Genomic DNA, 25,996 nt, shown 5'->3' on the forward strand with positions numbered 1-25,996 from the left:
TCTTTCTGGCTGTTTAAGAATTAAATGGCCAGTGGGCTTCTTTATGTGTAATAGTGAATAACACTCATCAGTAGTGAATAACACTCATAGTGTTTTATTTAAAGTTTTAAAGCTGCTGGAGTGTAGGTACAATGGATGAGAATTTATTTTGGAGCTCAGGACTGTAGATTTGGGAACAAAAAGGAAGAAAGGGAAGGGGTGCAACAAGATGTCTGGGGACTAAGGGGCCTTCCTGGGGCTCCTAAAAGCAGTAGCCTTGTCCCAGGGCTGCCTGCAGCTCCGCCCCCTGACCCTCCTCACAGGTCAGTTCTGGGGCTGCTCTCTCACCACCAATCCGGGGTACAGAGCCAGGAGGCAGGACAGCATCCTCACTGACTTAAGTCCTACACATTCTGTTAGAGTTTTATTATCTGCACTGGATGTGGGAGACCAGGGGTAAAATACTCCAAAAGAGTGGAGAAGCAAAGGAAAAAAAAGAGGTATGAAGGGATTTGGAAAATGTTTGGCCCGTATTTGGTTATGTGTTTAATTTTTTAAAAAATAGCAACCAGATTAAATATTTTTTGAAGAAATCACTTTTAAAGTTACTCTTCATACCGCCATGTTAAGAACTCGAGATGTGAAGCCACAATTTTTTAAACTACGACAACAATACATTGATTAATAGGCGTTAGAGTTAAAGAAGCTTCCTGTTACAACAGAATGAATTAAAACCTGCTGGAAAGCACTACCGCTTTAGCATGCTTCAGCTAAACCTTCCATTTCACTCTAGGGATATAATACTTATATTAAGAGAGGAATGATTTGAATGTGCAGACATGATTGTGTGGCCTTCCAATGCGTCTAACTCAGCGATTCCCAGACTTTGTGTACGTGAAGTTTGCTGTCTACACAAAATCATGTTTGTAGTGTCTTATGGGAAAGTTAAGGGATTTTCAAAGTGAATTTGAATGATATACGACCTTTGTTTAATGTTTGAATTTAACCACCGACATAAAAACTCACTCTACTGTTTTTTTCCTCCCTCCCTCCTTTTCTTACCTCCCTTCCTTACTTTTTTCTTTCTTTCCTTTTTCCCTCCCTTTTTGGTAGATTAAATTCCACAGATTTTTTTGTGAAATTAAAATAGTGGTGTCAATTTATATTCAAATCAGAACATTACGAGCATGCTGAATATTCAGATCTCTTAGAGAAAATAAATAATGAAAATATGCTGTAAAAGTCTATCTGAATTCCCCATCTTTTGTTCCTACTCAGCTTTCTGTCTTCAGTTTCTCATTTTTAGCTGGAAAAGTGTACCAGCCAAAAGACAGCCAGGTTCTTTGTGCAGCAAAGCATATCAAACCATCTGTAGATTAAAAAAAAGTAACATTTTGGCGTAAAAACCACCTTCTGATGTAAGACAGAATGAAAATGATAATGATTGATATACTAGAGTACATGGCATTGTTATTCAGAATTTGAAAATAAGATTTTCCTATAAATAACTCAAGGTATTCCATAGTTGGTTAAGACTTATGTGCTACAAACATGTGCATTTTCTCAAAAATCAAGAGAAATTAAAGTAGTACCCAAGAAGTTAGATTTTGAAGTAAAAATGTCAGGGAAAATCCTGAAAGTAATTTAAACATTGGCATTGTACAGATTTCACTTATATTTGTCATAGAAGAGTAATTTACCCTGCATTTTTGCCATGTGACATCAACCCCATTAATTTATTTCTGTCATTTCTGACTGGTAAAATTAAAGTAATTCAGTCCTATAAAGAAGCCTTTTTTTCTGCCATTGTTAAAATTAAGTGGCACAAATGAAAGCTACATCTGATTGATTGCCAGAATTTAGAAAAAAACCAAACAAACATTTTGGCTCGAGCAGGTCTTTTAGGCAAACAGCCATGGATGAAAGTTGCACGAAAAAAACAAAAAACAGGGGCTTCCCTGGTGGCGCAGTGGTTGGGAGTCCGCCTGCAGATGCGGGGGACACGGGTTCGTGCCCCGGTCCGGGAGGATCCCACATGCCGCGGAGCGGCTGGGCCCGTGAGCCATGGCCGCTGAGCCTGCGCGTCCGGAGCCTGCGCTCCGCAGGGGGAGAGGCCACAACAGTGAGAGGCCCGCATAACGCAAAAAAACAAAAACAAAAACAAAAAACAACCACATAAGTTCATCATGTGCCAGACACTTTCAGACAACCACCGAATTTTTTTAAATTTCATAGACAATTTGAAGTGCATGGTAGATACAGAAAACAGGGCGTGATGGTTGAGGAAAACAATGAATTAAGAGCAGTAATTTATCTGAATTTCATCAGTTGCCTTTTGCCTACATTCACACTTTGTTATCTAGTGGAAAAACGAATGTAGGTGAACATTTAGCTTCTTAAAAAAAGGCATTAGCTGCTTGAAAGGATAAATGTTCATGTTGAATTTTACATGAAGAGTAACCCTCAGAACACTCCTTTGAAAACATATCAGCCTTCACTGGTATGAATGAAGCAGGATACAAGTAAAATGGGTAGAATAAACAGGATTTGGAGGAAAATCCTAGTATACAGAGTTAAAAAAACCTTTTTTTTTTTTTTTTTTTTTGCGGTACGCGGGCCTCTCACTGTTGTGGCCTCTCCCGTTGCGGAGCACAGGCTCCGGACGCGCAGGCTCAGCGGCCATGGCTCACGGGCCCAGCTGCTCCGCGGCATGTGGGATCTTCCCGGACCGGGGCACGAACCCGTGTCCCCTGCATCGGCAGGCGGACTCTCAACCACTGCGCCACCAGGGAAGCCCCCCAAAATTTTTTTAGTGTAATTAATTCGACCATTCTAATACTGTTTAGACATTTAAACAAAATACATCAAAAATAAGTTTGTGATAAAGCATTGTTATAGTAAAATCTTTTTCACATGTTTGATCCTAGTCCTAGGACGGATTTGCCTAGAAGCTGCATTGCCAGAACTATGAATAAACATGTTTTGTGGCTTTTGATCTTATATATTGCAAAATAATCTCCAGGTAGTATATAAAAAATTTTCCCCCCAATACTGATTTTTCCCCATAGCTAGCCATCTGTGAAAAAGCGACCAGAAACCACTCCAGACCTAATGATGAGGGTAAGAGGGAAAATAAGCCGAGAGCTGAGAAATAATTTCATCTCAAATGTTATAATCAAACATCTCAAGTATTATATGACTTATTTTTAAAAATAAGTGTTGTGGGCTAAGCGTTATGTGACTCCCTGTCTTCTTACCTAGGTGGGGTTTTCAAATAGTGCTCATTCTGGGGAGGGGGATTTAAAAATAGAAGACTCCTTCCCCCAGTCTGCATATAATACCGGTGTTCCAACTTGGAGCCCTTCACTTGCCAAGTTCATTGCTTGTCATCTCCCAGGGCTCATCCACAGTCTCCTGATTCACGCCTTATTATTTGTTTACAGGTTTGTCTCCTGGGCTAAGGTTGTAGAGCTTTTTAGGACAAGGGCAAACTCCTGTTGCTTTGTACATTTCCCGTGGTGCTTTATTACCTGTGGCCACTCAGACATTATTCATTGATTTAAAAAAAAATTGTTAGCTAATAAGTGAAAATAAAATAAAAGAGCCAAATGAGTTAAAAGCTCAGATCTGAAATGTTAACAAAATCGTGTAGGGGGTACAGCGAACACAGGATAAAATGAACATGCTATGCTAGATCTTGTGGTGGAATAGAAGAAAATCAGTGATGGATGCTGGTGTAAAACTTGTCTTTGTCAGCTGAACATTCCAGAGTAGAGGCCAGTGTTGTAGTTAAATCTGTTCCAGAGAGGTTTCCAACCAAAAAGAATCATACTGAAATTCTTTGGTCATCATGAGCCATCACAACAGAAAATATAATTTGTGAGTTGGGAGTAAGGGTAGGAAACCCAAGTTTATATCCTTTTTTATAGGAAAAAAATATCCATTCTGCCACTTGTACTGCTTTCTTCTTTTATGGCTCTGGCACACTCCTTGCCATTGTTTATTATTATTTGTTATTATTGATTGTTTTATTATCCCACCACTATGTGGAGAGTGCAAGGACCATATTTTATTCATACATGTCCTTGGAGCCTAGCACGAAGTAGGCACTCAGCAAATGCTGAATGTAGAAATAAAATGTTTCAGTTTCCCTAGCAGCGAAAAAGATATATAAAACCAGTGCTAAGACTAACAGGAGTTGGTTTCATATGCTGGTAATTGTGGGTTTAGAAATAAGGAGCTACTTTATACATTATTTTTATAAAAGTGTGTTGTAAACCTGAGTAACTTTCAAAGTAAAAATTACAGTTATGAGGTATTAAATCTGGCAGGGACTAAAACCCTGTAACTCAGTCCTTTTAAGAGCATCGCCCTGCTCTTCTTCACAAGCCAGATAAAAGTGGTGAGTACAGGTTAGTAAATAGTCTTTTAGAAATCTTAGCTTGTATGTATTTTCACCAGATTGCAAACTCACCCAGCCTTCCTACTTTAGTTCCAAAGGTGGTGTCACTGCCAGCCTGATGAGGGTAGCTAGGTTGGAGACACAGTCTCCGTGCTGTAACCTGTCTTGATGTGTTCATTCATAATGCAGTACTTTGGAATTTGGTATTTTGGAGATAATATGTAATGGTGTCCAAGTTTCTTTCCTCCCCACCCCACCCTGTCATCGTCTTCCCTGGCAGTGCCCTGCACCCAATTTTTTTTTTTCTTTCTTTTTTTTTTTTTTTTTTCGGTACGCAGGCCTCTCACTGTTGTGGCCTCTCCCGTTGCGGAGCACAGGCTCCGGACGCGCAGGCTCAGCGGCCATGGCTCATGGGCCCAGCCGCTCCGCGGCATGTGGGATCTTCCCAGACCGGGGCACAAACCCGTGTCCCCTGCATCGGCAGGCGGACTCTCAACCACTGCGCCACCAGGGAAGCCCCAATTTAATTAATTAATGTATTTATTTATTTAACTTTTATTTTTTTTTATTTTTTATTTTTTTGTGATACGCGGGCCTCTCACTGTTGTGGCCTCTCCCGTTGCGGAGCACAGGGAGCGCTCCGGACGCGCAGGCTCAGTGGCCATGGTTCACGGGCCCAGCCGCTCCGCGGCATGTGGGATCTTCCCGAACCGGGGCACGAACCCGTGCCCCCTGCATCAGCAGGCGGACTCTCAACCACTGCGCCACCAGGGAAACCCTATTTAACTTTTAATTAAAAATTTAAAAAATTTATATTATAGTTGGTTAACAACATTGTGTTAGTTTCAGGTGTACAGCAAAATGATTCATTTATACATATGCATGTACCTATTCTTCTAATTCTTTTCCCATTTAGGTTATTACAGAGTATTGAGCAGAGTTCCCTGGACTATACAGTAGGTCCTTGTTGGTTATCTGTTTTATGAATTTATTTTATTTTTATTTACGTATTATTTTTGGCTGTGTTGGGTCTTCATTGCTGTGCGTGGGCTTTAGAGCGCGCGGGGTTCAGTAGACACGGTGCGTGGGCTCAGTAGTTGTGGCTCGTGGTCTCTAGAGCGGCAGGCTCAGTAGTTGTGGCACACAGGCTTAGTTACTCCGTGGCATGTGGGATCTTCCCGGACCAGGGCTCAAACTCATGTCCCCTGCATTGGCAGGCGGATTCCCAACCACTGCGCCACCAGGGAAGCCCCATATCTGTTTTAAATATAGCAGTGTGTACATGTCAATCCCAAACTCCCATAGCATAGAAGATTCATCTTCACCTCCCCCTGAAAACTCTTTCCTTTTCCTTTCCCCCTTCAGGTGACATAAATGCTTGAATTTCAAATCGTCAAAACAAATTGAAAATGTGTAACACCTTCCAAAAAGGTAAAAGAGAAAATTTGAGTCTGTGGCTGGCAGTGTTGACTGCCAAAAGGCCAGTATCATTACCTAAAATGAGGAGAATCCAAAAGGAGCATGGTGTTTGGTTCAGGACGTTGGCCCTTAGTTCTTCAGGGTAATGTGATATTATTTTCAGACTTTATAAGAATATTGTTCACTTGGAGAAAGGCCATTGAGAGAAAAATGTAAAATTCTAAAGTCTTAGAATTAATTACTATGGCAATAGTTACGGAGGATTAATGTACAGAGGTTGCAGTTAAGTTGATCTGTTAAAATGCTGCTGGTTATTTGTAGGTACCAAGGACTTATATGCTAATATTCCCTGGAAGAACATTCTGTAAAGTCACCAGTCTCTGCAATTTGGATACCCACCTCCATCTAGACTGGTCTAATGGTGATCCTATGAATTTAGTATCCAATCTTAGAAGCTGTATTTTTTTGTTTAAGATTTCAGTAAGGGGCTTCCTTGGTGGCGCAGTGGTTGAGAGTCTGCCTGCTGATGCAGGGGACACGGGTTCATGCACCGGTCCGGGAAGATCCCACATGCCGCGGTGCGTCTACCGTGAGCCGTGCCACTGAGCCTGCACGTCCGGAACCTGTGCTCCGCAATGGGAGAGGCCACAGCAGTGAGAGGCCCGCGTACCGCCAAAAAAAAAAAAGATTTCAGTAAGAATAGGAGCTGTGTTTTCCATTTACGGTTTTGCTATTTTGAAATAGATGTGGAACGTCTGAACGGAATTCAGAACCACGTAAGACAGGATCTTTTAACATCTTGGTTTAAGTCATTTTCTTAGAACTCGTTGAGGAAATTCTCTATTTCTCTAGTAGACTGATATTCTTTTTCTGAGATGGTGGCTATTTCCTGGGATCTGATTCCCAAACATGTTCTGTCATCAGAGTCAAGCTAAGTCAGTCATCTGCATATTTGATTTACACTGTGTTAAACCTTGTGATTGAAAGGATTTTTATTAATCGTGTAGAGGTAGTAAATTGCAGAGAGCTTTAGAGAGTTCTTTGTAACAGTGAAGTAGCAAGCATTGGCCTTTATAGCGGCGGAATGGATTCTGAGCTCATTGGCAGGCTTGGGTTGTGGGTCATTGTGGAACGGCCATGTTTCCGTGGCCTGTGGCCGGGAGTAAGTGTAGTGGGGCCATTAAACGAGGCCTGTGGTTGAGTTTTGACTTAGCGCTGCTTTACAATGCCAAACAGACTGAATTCATGGGAAACTTTAGTTTGAATGAGACCAGCTGCAATGTAAGTGAAAATATGCACATGATGGAGGCTTCCCCCTCCATGGGAGAAACTGATGGAGAGGAGGAGAGAGCACGGAGCACCAGCTAAACTGACACATGCCTTAGACCAGTGGGTATCAGCCTGGGACCATTTTCAGCCCCCAGGGGACACTTGGCAGGGTCTGGAGACATTTTTAATTGTCATAACTGGGAGGGGGGGTAGTTTCTGCTGGCGTCTAGTGGATAGAGGCCCTGGGATGCTGCTGAGTATCCTACAGTGCATAGAACAGTGCCCACAACAAAAGAATTCTCTGGCCCTCAATGTCAATAGTGCTGGAGTTGAGAAACCCTGACTTAGACCCTCTCTTTTTTGTAATTTCCAAGGTGATCAACCAGGCTGTCTTGGTGGAAGGTGAGCAGATAGGCTGCAAGTCTGAGTGGCGAGAGCAGGATAAGGAGAGAGACGGATAAGAGCTGTTGGAAACCGTTTGGGCCATATCTCGTTTGTCTGCAAGTGAACGTTTGGGATTCTATCTTTTTACCTGTTTGGGAAGGCTGAAAAGGATGTGGGCCACTGGACTGTGGCCTTTGTGTTAGAGGTAATCTGAGTGTTTATTTCCTTTTCTTCAAAGAACCTGTATGAGTTTTCTAGGGCTGCTGTAACAAATGACCACGAACTTGGGGACTTAAAACAACACAGATTTATTATCTCCTAGTTCTGTAGGTCAGACGTCCAACCCCGGTCTCACGAGGCTGAAATCAAGATGTCAGCAGGGCTCCAGGGATAATCCACATCCTTGCTTTTTCTAGTTCCTAGAGGCACTTCTGGCCCCTCTCTCCGTTCTCAAAGCCAGCAACAGTGCTTCTCCCTGCCCCTTTCCCCTGCCGTCACCTCTTCCTTGACTCACTTCTACCAGCCTTTTCTGCCTTTAAGGGCCCTTTGGTTACATTGGGCCCCCCTGTATAATCCAGGAGACCCTCCTCATCTCAAGGTTCTTAATTGAAGGTAACATTCACAGGTTGTAGGGATTAGGATGGGGACATCTTTGGGGTTGGGAGGTGCATTATTCTGCCTACGCAGAACCCAAAGCATCTACCAGTGCCACTTTTGCTGACTCGAGCTAGATATTGAGAAAGAAGGTTTATAAAAACGGTTGAAATAATCCTCTTTTCAGTGGTATAATTTCAGTGTTTCAGAAGCAAGTTTTCTTTCATTTGCTGTGGTGTGACGACACTCCACTAGAAGGCATTTGGAGAATGTTGAAAGTAATTATTTAAAGTGGCAAAGATACATTCCAATAGAAGAGAAACCGAGAGGGAAACAGGTAGCGGAGGAAACTCCAGACAAAGGGTCTGAAAACTTGAATGTGCAGCTAATACTCACTTGGCGGTAAGGGGAGGACTGGTTGAAAATTCAGATTCCTGGGCCCTAAGAGCCAGGCTAAGTGGGTTAGGGGTGGGGCCCCAGGGGCTGTATTTTTAATGTGCACTCTCCTGTGATACATTTAACATAAAAGGTTCTTGGATCACACCTTGAGAAACAAAATGTAAATAACTATTTTAAAACAAATATATATCTTTATAATTTAGTATAAGATGAAACTATTGCATAGTACTGATATTAGAAGACAGAATAAATAAGTATGTTAAGTATATGAAATTCTTGACATTCTTGTCATTTCAGTTACATTTGTGGGAATGAGATTTGTTTCTGGCATATTCGAATCCTTATTATCTCGAGCCATATTTATATTCAAAGTATATAATGATTTGACCCTTGATTGTTCTTGTTAAGACTGTCATGTTCTCTGTGTGATTAATTGTTGAGTTTTTGGCTTACTGATGTTCAAGAACTAATGACTCGGGAACTCACTGACTACATCCTATATGTAATAGTTGTATATCTATCCTATCTATAATAGTTTACATCTGCTCATCCCAAACTCCCAAGCCTCCCCTCCCCCACCCCACCCCCTTGGCAACCACAGTCTGTTCCCTATGCCTGTGAGTCTGTTTCTGTTTTGTAGATATGTTCATTTGTGTTACATATTAGACTCCACATATAAGTGATATCATATGGTATTTGTCTTTCTCTTTCTGACTTGCTTTGCTTAGCGTGATAATCTCTAGGTCCATCCATGTTGCTGCAAACGGCATTATTTTGTTCTTTTTTATGGCTGAGTAATACTTCATTGGATATATATATATCACATCTTTAGCCATTCATCTGTTGATGGACATTTAGGTTGTTTCCATGTCTTGGCTATTGTTAATACTGCTGCTATAAATATAGGGACGCATGTAACATTTATGAAATTCTTAGCAGAATAGTTGCTCAATAAATGCTAACTCTAGAAACAAATTGATTAGAAGCTTTTTTGGGGACTTTCATTTTAGGAGTAGAAACTTAAGAGTTCAGAATTCCTATCCATCCAGTCCTTAAGGCCTACCTTTGCTATGGCATCTTCCCTGATACCTCTCCTACATGAAATGATTTCCTTTCTGTAGTCCCATGGCTCTCCTCTTATTCTCTCACTTTATTGCAAAGAGGTTGTGCCATTTGTGTACGTACTCTCTTCCCAGATGGAGACTAATCTTCCCAAGGGCATGATCCATCGTATCAAATACTTTATACTCCAGACAAGCACCTGGCAGAATTTCTTTCCAAAGCACGTATTTAATGCATATGTTGGTGAATTGACTATGATTTAGACAATTTATGGCATCACCTTACAATTTGTCAGGTATTGTCTCTCACTTGTTTAGAAATTGAAAACTTGGTGATGACGTTTGTAAAATCAAATTTGAGAATAGAATTTACTAAGCTTTGTATGTGAATGATGTCACAATCTCAAAAATTAGCTAGAGTAAGTCTATTTTAATGAGGATGGTTTGTTATCTAGATGACATATTCCACATGTAACATCCAAATGAACTATAGCATTGAGCCGTTGGCATGTGATTGTGGTGAGCAGAAGCAGTTATTATACATTACTTGGTAAAATTCATATTCATATCTTGTCAGTTTACAGTGAGCCAGAGATTGAAAATAACATTTGTTTCTGTTTTAGTAACTGCTTTAAAAAATATCTCAAATCACTTCATTTTCTTTAGTTTGACTGCTAGTAGTGTTTTTAATATGTGGCCTTTCAAGAAGTAATGAAATTGCATCAATGCAACTTGGCAATGCATAACAGGACATGCTTCTAGGATTATTTTTAATGATTAAAAAGTCAAGTTGAATTTTTTTTTTTAAAGACCCAAGATACAGATGAGCCAAGTAAACCCAGAAAGAAATATGTGAATGAAATGTTGGTTCTTGGCCCTTTGCATATTCTCCACATCTATTTTCTCCAGATCCCTTCTTTCTTGCCCATTCACAACAAAAGGGGAAGGGTGGTGGGAATCTCAGAGTATGTTCTATTGGTATATTTTTTTCATTCCCCTTTCTCTTCACTGGTAGTTTGAAGAGTACTGTAGTTGTCCATGGTTTGAAGGGGTACAGCCATTAGATCTGTGTTTTCTAGAGGCAGCTTTTGTGGCAGTCTGGAAAGTTGACTGGAGGACCATGAGAGCGGTTGGAAATCTTGGTGGGGGGGCAGGAGGGGTGGGTGAGAGCAGAGGCAGCAATGCTGGAGGGACAGAAAGGGAAGGATTCAAGTAGTGTAACCAGGAAGTAGAATGGTTAGAATTTGGTACAGCTCACTTGAGGAATAAGGGGGAAGGCAGAGGTGTGGGTGCTGGTTGTTTCTAGAGTGGGCAACTCAGTGATGTCGGGGTACTAGGAATAGGCTTAATGGATCCATAAAAGTGATGGGCCCCCAGACTCTCTCCTATCACCCAACAGTTGCTTGCCTGCTTTCCTTGATGACTCTTTAGCTTACCTCTTCTTGGTTGGGGACCGTGGCTCATGGCATCTTCAGCTTCCCTTGGGTGGTCTGGGGTATTGGGTGCTTAGAAGTGAGAACAGGTGGATGTGGGCACCACTGATGTAAATGTGGAGGTGAAAGAGCAGTGTTAATCTAGAGCTCTCCTAGTGTCCAGTGTGAAAGGCAGGATAAAAATGTTTGCCAAACTAAGAATACTCACTTCAGATTTCAATGCAAGAAGTTTGGTATTTACTAGGTATGAACATTAGTCCTTCACTAAGTAATGCCTGATTCAGAGAACTTTCTTTTGTGGTACAGCACACTGAAGGGGTTCTACCAAGAGAGAAAAAAGAGAATGGTGCTTCCTAAACTATAATTACTTAAATGTTGCCATAAGTAGTAAATATTTTAAATATACGAAAATGGCAACATCAGGAAATATGACTAAGAAGTCAAGATGTGACACACCCTTTTGCCCGCACCTTTGTAGCTGTTGAAAATTTCCACCAAGAATGATATATGCAAAGAAGGTTAAGGTCAGGCTGTGAAGTTTCAGAGGCAGGCCAACATGTTCATGGCCTTTAATTTTACAAAATTAAAATCTAGTGATGGAGCTTACAAATGGGAATCCAGTATTTAAGTTAGGTAATCTGTCATCGTAGTTAGATAAGAGCAGTTCCGGTGGCTTTCCTTTCTTAACTCCTGTACAGAAATTTGGCATGGCAACAAAACAAAACAAAACGAGAAAACAGGTCTGCTCCTAACCACGTTGCTTGCAGATAACACAAGCCTTGAACTTACTTGGTTTGTCTGAGAGAAAGAGGAGTTGGGGAGGAGAATGAAACATCTCATGAGTTGGACATAGTATTGAAGGACTTTTGTCCTTACCACTTGATACTAGATTATGTCATTTAATACAAAGTTATGGAGCATAATTTTAAAGAGTAACTACAATGCCAAGAGAATGAGCTGGATTCTTCTGTAGCGTGTAGTCTTTGATCCACAGACTTTTTAATATTAAAATGAATATTTTAATATTCATTAAAAAGCTCTGTGGCAGTTTGTGGCATTCATATTGAAAACAGAGTTGTACAGCACACTTCAGTGAGGCATGGGACTACCAGGTAGGTGTCATTAAGAATGGCTGAGCATTTAGAAAGCACAAGACATGATCAGTGGTTTTCTAGGTGGTACCCCAAATCCATCCTTTTTTTATTTTATTTTATTTTTTGCCAAGAGTTAGTATATACTGTCTTACTTTCTTCTAAAATCAATTCACATTAGGATGGAATGTCACAGATAAACTGGCATGGAGCTTCTCAGTGAATGCCATCGATTGTATTGTACTATAGACTATTATTCTCTTTCAGCCTATCTAAAACTTCTGGTTGAATGACACTGCTAATTTGTTTAATTGTGGGACTGAAGAGAAATATGTTTAAAAATAAAATTGACATAAAAATACATCCTTATGTTCTTCAGTGTTCATCCAAGTGAAGAAAAATAGGAGCAAACATAATATTTTGTGTTCAGCGATGTGGGAAGTGTTGTAGGAGATACTCCAGAAGGTCTCGAGAACACTCACCAGCTCCAAACAGTTGTCAGAGATGAGACTCACACAAATGAGGCCACGTCACCCACAGTCAAAGAGCGCACAGGAGACCCATATTGATGGGGGTCCCTGCCAGAGGCACTTTGAGGAAAGGAAGAGCTGGACTAGTTCTGGGAGGAGAGATGTCTTGAGCTGGGCCTTGGAAAATGATTAAGACTAACCTAGAAAGGTATTCAGTATGTTCTGAATGATTCTGGGTTAGCAGAAGAAAGGCCATTGATGTGAGAGAAATAATGGGCAGAGACGTATAGCGACCCGAGGGAACTAAGGGTTTAGAAAGCATTGGAAAAGGATAATCCTACCTCCCTTACCTTACTCGCCTGCCTTAGAGATGACAGGCATTTCATTGCCCGTGTTTAATAAATGTGCTTTCAGAGGAATGGAGAAGGGAATACGAGCTGAGGGTATCTTGGGTTTTGTTTACAGAATGTCATTACCAGTGCTCCATCCTCATGATCTTTTAAGCATCAAAAGATTGGACTTGACATCATCTTGCATATGTGGCTTTTGAGTGAGAGTTCATTTTCCACGGATGATCATTCTGCTTTGGGAGGCAAAAGAATCTTGCTGCTTTGTACAGTTATCAGGGTGGGCTCTGAGCCGATTCATGGAACACCTCTTCGCTTTGCAACAGGAAACGGATGAGAGTGCTGCATGATTTGGGGGATAGCTTGCCAGAGGAAGAATCTGGATTACTGAAGTTCAGTAAACGGTTCATTGGAAATGAGGCAGCATAGTGAGGATTTAAGAGAGACGCAGACCCTTTGGTGTCAGACAGATAGAAGTTGAAGTCCTGAATCTGCCACTTAGTTGTTCAGCCCTTCGAATACGTTATTTAGCCCCATTCAACTTCATTTCTTCGTTTATTAAACATAGGAAAGTGTCAGCCATCTAGGATGGTTGTAAGGCTTAAAGAGATAATTTGAAAGCTAAACACTGAAATATTCGCTATTATTATTATTACATGTGTACATGGACACCCAGAGATAACCAGTGTTGTATAGTAGTTCTTTTTAGTTGTTAAAGAGATAATGGTTCATCACTACATAGTTGCTTCATTAACTGATTTCATGAAACAGGCCTTTCTGAATCCCTTTCAGGGTACTTAAAAAGTTCTTTGTCTTCAGTTAAGACAAATCCTTCCTAGATTATTAAGGCCTAGGTTGGAAGAAAGTGTTTGCCAAAGAAGTCTAAAATGTACACCTTTCACAGATTCCTACCTGGGAGAATCCAAGTAACCAAATCTTTTCTTCACTGCTAATCCTGTCTTACTTATCCCTTCATGGTTTCTGTCATGGCCGTGGCCAGCCTGGGTTAACAGGCCTTGTTTAGGCTCACAGAAGCCAAGGGCAGGAAGGAAACGAAGTTCTGTGCTTTTCTTCTGGAAGGGATCTGCAGAGCTTAGACGGTCACCTTAGTCAGCAATTCTCACTTTGAGAACCTCCAAGACCTTTTTGGGTGGGCAAGAGGGAGGACACCTACAAGGTCAAAACTATTTTTATAATAGTACTGGGTATTCACTTCTGTTCTCTCACAAGTGTATGGTGGGGCTTTTCAGACACTGCATGTTGTGTGATGATGTTGTATAATGAACATTGGTCGAAAATCTGCGCTAAGTCAGTGGTCACTTCCAGTGACCAGTGCTTGATGTTACAAAATCATGCATGGGAAAAGATCCATCCAGAATGCAAGTCAAACCAATGAATTTTAATAGAACGGAGCACAAAGAGTTCATTGATAAGTTTCAGATTCCACTTTGCTACCACCCTTTAAGAAACTAGCCCTTGTCGAGTTTTGGTGTAGCATGAAAGAAGAATTTCCACCATTAGCTGAAAATGAAGCCCAGATTTTCTCCCTGTGCTGCAGCTAAACAACATATCACAGCAAACTGAATTCAGAGGCACATTTGAGAATTTAACTGTTTTCTGTTAAGTCAGACATTAAAGAGATGTGCAGAAGCGTAAATCAGTGCCACTCTTCTCATTAACTTTTTGTTTTGAAAAAAATATGGTTATTTTGCTATTTTATGTAACATGCAATGGGTATATTGTTACTTAAGCTAAATGAATTAATACATATTTTAAAATTCAGTTTTCATTTCCAATATAACTATCATTAAATGTAATCTATGTAATTGAAAGGGCTTTGGGGTCCTCAGTGCATTTTAGGAGTGTAAAGGGGACTTTGGGACTAAAAACTTAGAGAACCACTGGCCTAGTGTATTGTTCACCAGGGTGTATACTGGTCAGTGCATGTCTACTGATTGCTTATTTCTTCTGGAAAAAGGTATTCTGTGTTCAAATATATTTTGAGCCAAGATGCATGCTTTCTCCCCCCTTAGAGATTTACCATACATATTAATATACCAAAGTCCCTCAAAGGTGTTTCCCAAATTTATCCCAACCTTTTTTTCTTCTTTTTATTTTTAGGGTAACATAATGTTCCACAATGGAATCTATCAGCCCATTAAACCACACTGGCTAAAATATGACATATGTTACCCTCTCCCCATTTTTCAAAAATAAAAAGCAATTCTTATCAGGTACTTTCCTTGAAATTCATACTTTATTTAGAGGAAGGCCCATGGAAATTTACCACCTCATCTGATTGCCTCTCTTTTCCTCTCTTTTTAAAAAGAAAACTACTCATACTTTGTTTTATTGTACTATTTTGCTTATAATCTTTGAAGCTGTTTTTAACTTCTGTTTCCAAACTCATATGTTTTAAAACTCTATTTTAAACATTTTTCTGTGTTAATTAGGACACATCTGTTCCTTGTGTCCTAAGACAAAGTAATCTCATCCCCGCACAAATTGTGCAAATTGCACATTAAGTCCCAGCAGCCTAGCTGTGGAGCTATTACTACTGTTAGGAATTTTTAAATGGCAAAAGATACCTTTGGTGATGCATCCCATGCCTTTATAAAACACAGTCGGTTTTTGTAACAGAACGATTTGTAAATGGCAGTGGGTTTTGTATTTTTTTTTATGACTCTTCCTTTCCAGTTCTTTGGCTTCCATTGGTTTTGGGCACAATCCTAACAGTTAAAACAAAGGAAAAATATTCCACAGTGTGGATGGGGAACATGTTGCTGGCTGCTCCTTGATGGGCGTTTCCCTCCTAAAAAATAAGAATGATGCATTAACCAGCAACAGCCCTTTCCGTCGACGGTGCCATTCTAAATTTGCATTGAGGCCGACGTGCAGAGATCATTACTTTCTCTTTCTGTATTTCACATGTCTGTGTCAGGGAAAGAATGGAAAAGTCTTCATTTGTTATAATAATTAAAGGGACAGCAGCCTTTGTATTTTATACAGTTCAAGAGCTTTTGTTTTTTTATATTCTGGTCTTGCCAGTTCCTACTTAAAAATTTAATATTGTTGGCATCCTTAGTGAGTTTCTGTTGTGAACTGAAAATTGATGTTCCCTCATTATTTTAAAAATTCAAGCAGAATTTACTGTGACTGTCTTATTCAGTATCTTGTTTTTTTTCCCTACCACTTAGTAGTTTGAGGGAGAACTCTTTACATGTGCAAAAGAACCACATTCAGTTTATAGGAATATATGAGAGCGTTAGCAAACTGTGCTGGAAATTCTTTGATAATGAAATCAGCCAGGTTAACCAGACTGAAATTAACCAGACTGAGGTTACTCTTCACACAGCCAGAGGCTGCTTTTCCATCTTCTTTGACAGTTGAGTATAGATTGTAGTGTATTTGGGATATCAAAAATTGAAGAATTGTAAAGCTATGTGGCAGCTTAAGAAATGTGGTAAAAATGCATATGGGCCATTGATTGTATGCACTAATGTTGTGTTAGCACGTTTTGCAGTAGAAAGTCAAATTTCAGGTATGCACATTCAAAGTAGGAGAATAGGTTATTCTAGAAGGGTCTTAAAAAAAATTTTTTTTATACATCTTTATTGGAGTATAATTGCTTTACAATGGTGTGTTAGTTTCTGCTTTATAACAAAGTGAATCAGCTATACATATACATATACCCCCATATCCCCTCCCTCTTGCGTCTCCCTCCTCCCACCCTCCCTATCCCACCACTCTAGGTGGTCACAAAGCACCGAGCTGATCTCCCTGTGCTATGCGGCTGCTTCCCATTAGCTATCTGTTTTACTCTAGACGGGTCTTGACATGCGGTCATTAAGAGCTGAAGCTCTGGAGTCAGATGATCTGAGTTTGTTTCTTACCTCCATCCCATATGTGTGGTGTTGGGCAAGTGATGTAACTTCTCTGTGACTCAGTTTCTCCAACTGTAAAAAGTCATCTAAAATTTCTAGACAGTGCCCTTGCACATCGTAACTGTCTTAGTTATGAATTGCTATGTAACAAATTACCCTAAAACTTGGTGACTTAAAACAGCAAATACTTACGATCTCACCTTTCCATGAGTAAGAATCAGGGCACCTCTTAGATGGGCGTCTCTGGCTCAAGGCCTCTCATGAGGTTACGGTCAAGCCGTTAGCCCAAGCTACAGTCTCATTTGAAGGATGGGGGCGGGGTGTGTGCACTTGGGATCTGCTTCCAAGTTCACTTACACAGACGGCAGCAGGCCTCGTGGGCCCCTGCACAGGATGGCCTCACAGTCTGGCAGTTGTCTTCCCCCAGAGTGAGTAATCCAGGAGAGAATGCAAGAGGTCACGATGGAAGCCACAGTCTTTTTGGAGCCTCATCTTGGAAATGACGTTCCATTACCACTGCCCCACTCTGTTGGCTAGAAGCACTCAATCCAGTCCATACGCATGGGGAGAGGATTATACAAGGGCATGAATATCAAGAGGTAGGCTCACAGGGAACCATCTTGGAGGCTGCCTATAACAGTAACTCATGCTTTCACTTGTATCTTCTGTCCACATGTCGGTGAATTCCAATGTATCCATCCGTGGGTCTACCTGATACCTCACTAGGATGTCTGATAGGCATCTTAAGCTTAATATGGAAAAATGGGCCTCCCCAACACCTGCTTTTCCCAGTTTTTTCCATCTTGGTGAATGGCAGCTCCATTCTTAGAGATGATGGGGTCAAAAATTTGGAAAGATCCTTTACTCTTTTCTTTCTCTTATACCATTTGTCAACTTGACCTTCAAAATAAATCCAGAATCTCACCAGTTCTCATAACCTCCTCCCCCAGTATCACCACGTTGGTCCGTGTATTGTCTCACCTGAATTTTTGCAGTAGCCTAAGTGGGCTCTGTTTTCAACCTTGTCCCATTATAATCTATTCTTCACACAACAGACAGAAAGATCCCTTAAAATATAAGGCAGATCATTATCTTGCTCATTCAGGATTCTCTAGTGTGTTCCCATTTTACTTAAAGTAGAAAGCCGAAGTCTTTACAATGGCCTACAAGGCCTTTTGTGGTTATAACGTTATTTTTTTGCGTCTTATTTTATAAAATGATATAAATATGTATAATAAATGCTGTATAAATGTATGTCTGTGTAAACACATATTAATATGTTTAATTTATCTAGAATTTATTTTCTGAATGGTGTAGGGGAGGGATCTGGCTCTTTCCAGATGGAAAGCTAACTCTCCCAGCACTGTTTATGGGTTAGAACACTAATTCCCCACTGAGGGGTTATTCCACCATGAACCCATTGCTCTCTTTCTATGCAATCTGTGTCTACTTGTTGGATTTTAGGATAAAAATGAATTTCAATAAATCATATAAGATAAAATCGTTTGTAGAGATTTTATTTGATATGGTATACTCAGTTGCATATAAAAACAACTTGAATTATCACTGAGAATTCATTATGGAGAATACTTATGTCCCTTTATTTGATAGATTAGGAACTAATTCTACTTAGGAGATTGTGACGTAAATTTAAAAATCCACTTAGCTGCAAAACTAAGATTAAAAAAAAAAATCTCACGGCTTTTAGACCACAGCTTTTGATTTACATTGATATACTATACTTTGCTGCTGCTTCTGCTTATAACTGTTCAGAAAATTTTCACAAAAATACTTATCAAATTTTAAAATCCTGTAAGGTTATCATCTGGAGTGAAATCCTTGTTTAGGTAGCTAACTTTCAGTGTTCCGGCATATCAATGAATGCTCTAGGCCTCTGGCATTCTTTTCTCCTTTCTGGACTTTTGGTCTTATCTCTATTTGTAACTTCAGCTGGCAAACAAGAATGTGCAGGCAAAGGAGATTAAACTCAAGCCAGTTTGTTTGGTGGGTGATTAGCAACACTGCTGAAAAGTTTGCCGAAGGAGGGAAATACATGGCAATTCTTGCTTAAAAGGAGGTGTGTAGAATTTTCAGTGGTTTTCCTTTGATAAAAATTGTTTCAAAAATTGTTTCATGCTTGTTGCACTATGTGTAATTGAGGGTCAGCTATAACTCACAAAATGAATCACTTTCATGTTCTTCACATCTACAGAGATAAGAATGGAAAATCTTGTCACTTAGATGAGTCTTTTTTTTTTTCTCCTCTGCAAATAGTCTGAGCCTTACTCCTCTGGACACCTGTCTTTGGCAGCCAGTAAAGGGCCCTGAGCTAATAATAGAGGCATTCTGCTTCTCCCAGATCAATTGGCTCTACTTGGTGACCAGAATATAGTCCAGAAATAAATTTCTTTCTTTAGGGCAAGAATAAAACAGAAAAAGAGAAAAAGAGTACCACGAGAAAGTATTGTGCTTTTGGTAAACTTTTCAAACCAACACATAACATCACATTCCGTGACATTATGCCCGTTAAGAGTCGGTGGGCATGAGTGATTAAACCCAGAGTCTAGTCAAGGCACAGATTAACTTGCTCTGTGATTTTAAGAGGTTCCTCACCCTCTCTGGGCCAGCAGCTTTATTGGCAGAAGAATCTTGGACTAGATGACAAAGACATTTCCAGTTCTAAAATACCAGGACATAAAGCTGGAAACAAATAAGAGAATTGCAGCAGTTTATTTTTAGTAAAAGAAGATTGATACCAGCCAATAACTCTCAGTGGGTTCGCTTAAATCCATCTCTCTCCAAATTCTGTTTTTTACCAAAACTGTAAGCTAACAACAGTTTGTCATGCTTTGAACTTCCTGGCTCAGTGTTGATTTGTATCAATATGTTACTGTTACACATTTGAGTGGGAGCTGAGTTACATTTCATGAAAACTGCTCAGAAAACTAATAAAATCGTTAGAACCTCACTTTCGGTGGGTATTGATAGCATCAAGAAAATAAAGCCTTTGCCATTTTCAGGCAGTCGCTCTTCCAGCTAGACTGAAAATGTAACGGCCTTACACTCAACTCATTTGTTTAAACATTAACCAAGAGGGGCTTTCTCCTCCTCAAAATCTCTAAGTGCCTATGTGAATTTAACCAGTAATACATACCTCCCCACACCCAAAAAAAGTCCTTTTAAAAAACGTTGTGTATTCTATAAAGTAATAGCTTCAGAAGGCTTTCAAGGAATTGATTATTCACACAGCAACCTAGTGAGGCACAGAAAGTATATCCTCTCTCTTACAATTGGGTCATTTGATGATGAGCTCTTTGGCGATTGCCTCGGGACCTTTGGAGATTCATAGAGGGTTTACAGTTACAAGTAGGATGCAGTCACCATAGTTAGAGAACTGGGTGACAACTTTCCAATGGGCTTTCCGAATAGATGCGGAAGAGCTCAGAAAAGGCTCAAAAAGGATGCAAACGCCTTTTGAAGACCGTTTCCAGGGTCTCAAATGGCCATTGTCAAAGAACAAACAGTGGGGTGGATTTGACTAAGCATCAGAAGAGGCTAGAACAACACCCTGTGACAAGTGAGCCTTGGAAGCTCACAGGGCAGAAGAGAACTTTTCAGAGCGACCTTGTCACACACAGTTCTAATGTGTGGGCTTTATCAGCTGCTCTGAGTGGGGGTAAAGAGGCATGCATATTTTACCCATTCATTTCATATTCAGTGTGTAAAGTAAATGCCGCTTTCCAGCTTGGGTGGAGAAGGTATTTATCAAGATATGTCAAGAGTCAGAATGAAAACCCATCAATTACCTATTTGTCGTGCAAAATGGAAAATGTCCTGTCTCTCACACTTTGCCTTTTCTGTTCAATCCTAGTAGCCTTCATTTACAAATATTACTGTTAGCTCATTCAGTCTGAGTCTTTCATGGGCAGAATTAGATGAATTTTAATTTGAAACATAACTTTCTCCACTTTCTGCCCTCGAGAACTGCACATCAGTATCTCTGTTTTAACGTAATGAATCCTTCTTTATTTACTTATTTCAGTTAGTAAACTTGAAATTTTGCAAGCACATTACCAGTGGTAGATGTCATAAGATGCAGCACCTGTCCAGCAGGCACTTTGTTCTTTTTTCTTCCTCCCTCCCTCCCCATCACCAGTATTTTGGGGCTCCATATGGAGATCAATTGTGCGATAGCTTCATTCTGGTAATTAACATGCTTGTTTGAGGTTATAAAATATACATCTGAGAAAGGCCAGGGATTTCCCCCTGAATATCAACGAATTGCTTGAAGTGGCATTTATTTTTCATTCTGACTTGGTGTTGTGTTTTGTTTTACTGCAGCATTCTGGAGCAAAATGAAAGAGTTTATTTTGAGGCCTCCAAAGTAGTGCTGCTACAGACCATGAGCAAGAAAGAGAAGACCTCAGCCTGCACGAACGGTCTTGAAATGCAAATGGTCTTGGGTAAGTCATCCGAAGGACTTGGCATTCATTAGCTGTAAATTTCATCCATCATCATTAATTTGGTGTCCCAGGCCATCTTATTCAAGTTCATGGTTATTTCTCTACAACCCAAGCTACAGGATGTTGAGGAAATGTTGATCCAGTGCCGCAGAGCCAAGAGAGCAATGACACTGACTTAGTGTGCTCCTTTCTGAAATTTGCAGAATAGCAGGATTTGAGCAGAATGCATTTGTGGTTAAGAAAGACCAAAAAGAAAAAAAAAAAACCCAAACAACTAAACACACAAACAACAAACTTTATCTTCCATATATTCCATTTCAGTGGAGAGCATAAGGGATTAATCATACAGGAGATAGTATATTCAATCTAGTGGCATGTTTGTTATCCTATAAGTGAAGTATTGGGACGAGCAAGGTGAGAGGCATTGGGAGTTTCCAGATCCTGTTCAACAGGGTCTGTTGAGAACCTTTTAACTAAACATGGTACCCTGAATGACAGTCTTGGGGGTGGAATGCAAATGCTCTGAACTGTAAATAAATATTAAATAAATTCTAAACTCTACAGCAAAATAATGTGGACTTCCAAGGAAGTTTCATCAATCTAGTTCAATGTATTTCTTGGAAACAGAGACCTCAGATGGAAGCCCAGTTCTGCTCACATATCTTGGTGACCTTGGACAATGTATCCAGCCTCTTGAAATCAGTCACCTGTAAAAACACCACTGTCTTGATGATGTCCGAGGTTGCTTGCAAATTTAAAATTCCACAGCTCACTCTAGTGAAGTTAATTAAATAATACTACCCTTTGATTCTTGCTCATCTGAATTTATTGTGTGCCCTTGGCAAGTCATCATTTGCAGGGGGCTCCCTGGACCAGCCAGTGTGAAGAAAACCTGGCAGGCACCTGGGGTCCTCCTTCCTTCTGGCACTGATCTTGTGACTCAGCCCTTTGGTCAAGCAGGTCTTGCAGTATCTGGTTCATAATTTATTCCCTTGCAGCATTACAGAAAACATGGCGCAGTGTTCTATGAATATAATATTCGAATAAACGAGATAGGTTTCTTTTGAATTATTGTCTTCTATTTTTCTCTTGGGGATCTCACTTCTTCTTTCTCTGTGCTTGCAGTCACTGTGTTATGGGTTATCTGCCAGTCCTTTAACCCTGTGGAGCCCCAAACTTTGTTTTACGTTGAACGGAATTTATTATTTCCTTTTCTTACTAAATGTCCCTTTTCTGAAGTGGAGCTGCAAATGACACTTTAAATGATGCTCAGATGTCACTCTTGTTAGCAGCTGTCTGTCTCCCTCAGAGCAGTGCATTATTTGGGTTTCATAACAGCATTTTTTTTCTCTTACAAATGTTAAATTACGAAGTGCAGGAAACCACATGAATGCGGCAGAATGAAAATGCAAACAGTGTTATCTGGAGATGCCAGTTTTATGATTCTCCTGGTGACAGTCTCTTCCCTGCAGTCAACATAGGAAGCCTCTCTACCTGTTTGGTGACAGCGTTGTAGCTCCTGTCTCCACCTGCCTTCTTGCCTCGTCCTGCTGAATTGAGAGTTTGAGTTAAGACGACTGCATGGGGCTGTCTCTTTCTATCCAAGTCCCTCCTGACCACCAAGCCCGGCTCATGTTCACAAAGTCTGCACTGAATGCTCAGGACTTACTGACTGGCCTCTCCTTATGAGCTCCTATAACAATTAGAGCCTGCATCTTAAAAAAGACAAAAACAAAACAAACCAAAAAACCAAACTCTATGGCTGTGCATTGCTTTGTGAGTTGCAGACTTGAGGGCAGGAATCAGATCATAGCCTGGTGGTTCTCAAGGGTGGTCTAAGCCCCAGCACCTCCCCTATCAGAATCACCTGGACGTGCGTACTAAAGCTGCAGATTTAGCAACCCCAGGCTCGATGAGTCAGAATTTCTGGGGATGCTGAGCCCAAGAAACTCACTACAGATAGCTCTTTTGCACTGAGGTTTGTGAGTAAGTGTCTCAGGCTACTTCTTCATCCTGCTCTTTGCCTCGTCGCCCGCAGCAGAGGGTCCAGATCTGAGCACATAGTAGGTGCCCAGGAAATGTTTGCTTGTTGATCTAAGCAGCATCAAACCATGATAGTTGTAATATCTCTTCAATCTCCTGACCTTTTCGGATATGAAGTCAGCATACTCTCTGAACCCTGAGAAACCCCTTTTTGTCTAACTGTGTGAAGCGTTCCTCTAGGTCAGAGGCTCCTTTGGAAACCTTTTTACGTCTCTTTCTCTGTCACCAGTTGACTCTTGACTGTCCCTGGTAATGGCAGTAACCCTAAGTCTAGTAGAGCAGGGGTATCAGCTGTGGGAGCTGGACTTGATGAGCCGACGGGACGGGCGAAGGCTCTGAGGATGAGCGCAGTGCGGTGGTAACCTAGATGCTCTATCCTGGGCTCCCAAAGCCACACCTTCTACCCTTGGCAATTCGTTTTGAGTGGTGTTTCTTTCAGCTGTTAGGGCTAGCAGGCTGTCAGTTTGGGTGGCAGGAGAGCGGTCCCATTGCTGGAAGGGATAAAGTTAAGCTGCAGTGGACACACATCACAGCACCCACAGTGGCGGCAGCGGATTCAGGATTTGAATCTCATGTTCACAGGTAGCCATGGTGATACTTGGCTGCCTCCTTCCCTCCTCCACTTGCTTGAGCAAGGGCTTGCCTGGGCTTGGATGATCCAGAAGAGATGTACAGGGTGGTGTTTGCTTCTGGTGCAACTCCTGAGGGGCCTTGCTGGAGGATCCAGAACTGGTAGAACGTGTGACAGTTCAAGTCGGAAACCAAACAGAAGAACTCACAGCCAGCCTACGAGGGAACAAGTAGGGGAATCAGGAAATTTATTAGCTGCTAGGAAAACCACTACCAAATGCATTAAACCCTTTTTTTGCAGCTTTCTTGGACTCTGGCTTTGTCACAGTTTTTCTTAGCGAAGTTGTACCAAAGCTGAATAAAGTGTGTGTTCCCAGGTACATTCAAGCGCAGTGACGGGAAAGCATCTTCTCCGTCTCTGGCTAATCTCGACTACAGGAGGTGTGGTTAGCAGAAAGGTTTACCAGAGCGGATTGGGATTGGGCTTTTTCTCAGATTCTCAGCTAAGGGAAGAAGAAAAAAACATGGGTTTCCAGGGCTTCCCTGGTGGCGCAGTGTTTGAGAATCTGCCTGCTAATGCAGGGGACAGGGGTTCGAGCCCTGGTCTGGGAAGATCCCACATGCCGCGGAGCAACTAGGCCCGTGAGCCACAGCTACTGAGCCTGCACGTCTGGAGCCTGTACTCCGCAGCAAGAGAGGTCGCGATAGTGAGAGGCCCGCGCACCGCGATGAAGAGTGGCCCCCACTTGCCACAACTGGAGAAAGCCCTCGCACAGAAACGAAGAACCAACACAGCAAAAATAAATAACTTAATTAAAAAACAAAAACAAAAACATGGGTTTCCAAAGCAACGTTAAGGGCAAAAGAGACGTTTTAATATGTGCTTCGTGGAGAGCTGACTAGATTTTCATCTGCTTGGCTTCTTCCAGATATACGTTGTTGATGTAAGTATCTTCGAGCCTTTGTTAAAGGCTTTCAGGTGAAGGGATAACTAGGGAGAAAATTAAAGGCATGAGAAAGCATGTGATTTTCACAAAATACCAGACGCTGGCATTGCTGTTTGGGAGGTCTTTATTTCCTTTTAAGTAGCCATCCGTGGTTGGAAAAGAGAAAAACTGTTTTTAAGAGAGCATTTGTCTAGTTAGAAACTATGTCACTTGTGTTGTTTACTGTGAGGCAGCCTTGAGAATTGCAGGGTTACCAAACGGCCACCTGAATCATGGGCCCTGCTTTTGGAAGGCAGATAGAAGAAAAGAGCCAGCCTAGCCTAGTACCCTCCTTGAATGCCATCGTCGGAAAGCTCTTTAAATGCTTTCTAGCTCAGAGGAGTTAGTTACCCTTCACGTCCCTGAGCCGCTGTTCCGTAAAGCAGTACCAAGCACGCCTTCCGTGAAATGTGTTGTAACTCACTCTTCTCCTGATACCATCACGGGCTACTAACTACATCAGTCCTTCAGAGCAGCTGTGTGGGTTGGTATACCTGTGAGTGAAACCACACTGGTTCAGGAAATGCAGTGAATTGTCTTCTCATAGGCATCATCAAAGCTGATGTCGATTGACTTGGAAGGTACCCCTTCCTTGGTGAGAATTTGAGAGCTTCGAAGGGAGGTGTTTGCACCGCCTCAGAAGAAATTAGAATTAAACGGCCACATGCACACACTGTTGGAGTGAAAACGGAAACTTGCCCACGTTCATTCCTGCACACGCTCTGCCTGCGGCATCATCGCCTCGTGGCATCATCACCAGCTCTGCTCGAATGACTGACATGGCTCTCCCTTCCTCCTCAGAGTTTAAGGTCATTGGCTTCCAACTTCCTTCCCGACGGCTCCAATTGGAATATTCCAAAGGTGTCTGCAACTTGAGTCTACACCTGTACTTGTCACTCTCCTGTCTCCCTTTATGGATTCTTTGTTTAGAGAAACAGGATCACCAACCAGCTCGTCCTTGATGCTGGTCACCTCCTCCTCCTCCTGTACTTCATCCCTTGACCATGTACTGCGGTTTTGCCTCTTAAATCTGTTACAGTCTAACGCCTTCTCCCGGTCTCCTTGCCCTTGTTCTCTTTCAGGCTGTTAGCATCATTTGCCTGGACCACTGCAGCCACTTCCAAAAGAGTAGTATTCTTGTCTTCAATCTTTCCTTTCTGTGTTCCATTCATCCTACTATTTTAAGAATTACTTTCTTAAAG

The 25,996-nt window shown here is 41.2% G+C and overlaps 1 protein-coding gene across 3 annotated transcripts in view; it reads left to right on the plus strand.

Annotated features, from left to right (window-relative positions):
* ATXN1 (ataxin 1) overlaps positions 1-25,996 on the plus strand; it is a 414,991-nt gene that overhangs the window by 84,765 nt on the left and 304,230 nt on the right. For all 3 annotated transcript variants that reach the window (XM_081245982.1, XM_081245984.1, XM_081245983.1), the window contains one exon: positions 21,074-21,195. The gene's annotated coding sequence lies outside the window, so the exon portion shown is untranslated. The remainder of the gene's footprint in view (positions 1-21,073; positions 21,196-25,996) is intronic.

Source organism: Mesoplodon bidens (assembly GCF_964165515.1).
Source record: "Mesoplodon bidens genome assembly, chromosome: 10".
Lineage (NCBI taxonomy): Eukaryota > Metazoa > Chordata > Mammalia > Artiodactyla > Ziphiidae > Mesoplodon > Mesoplodon bidens.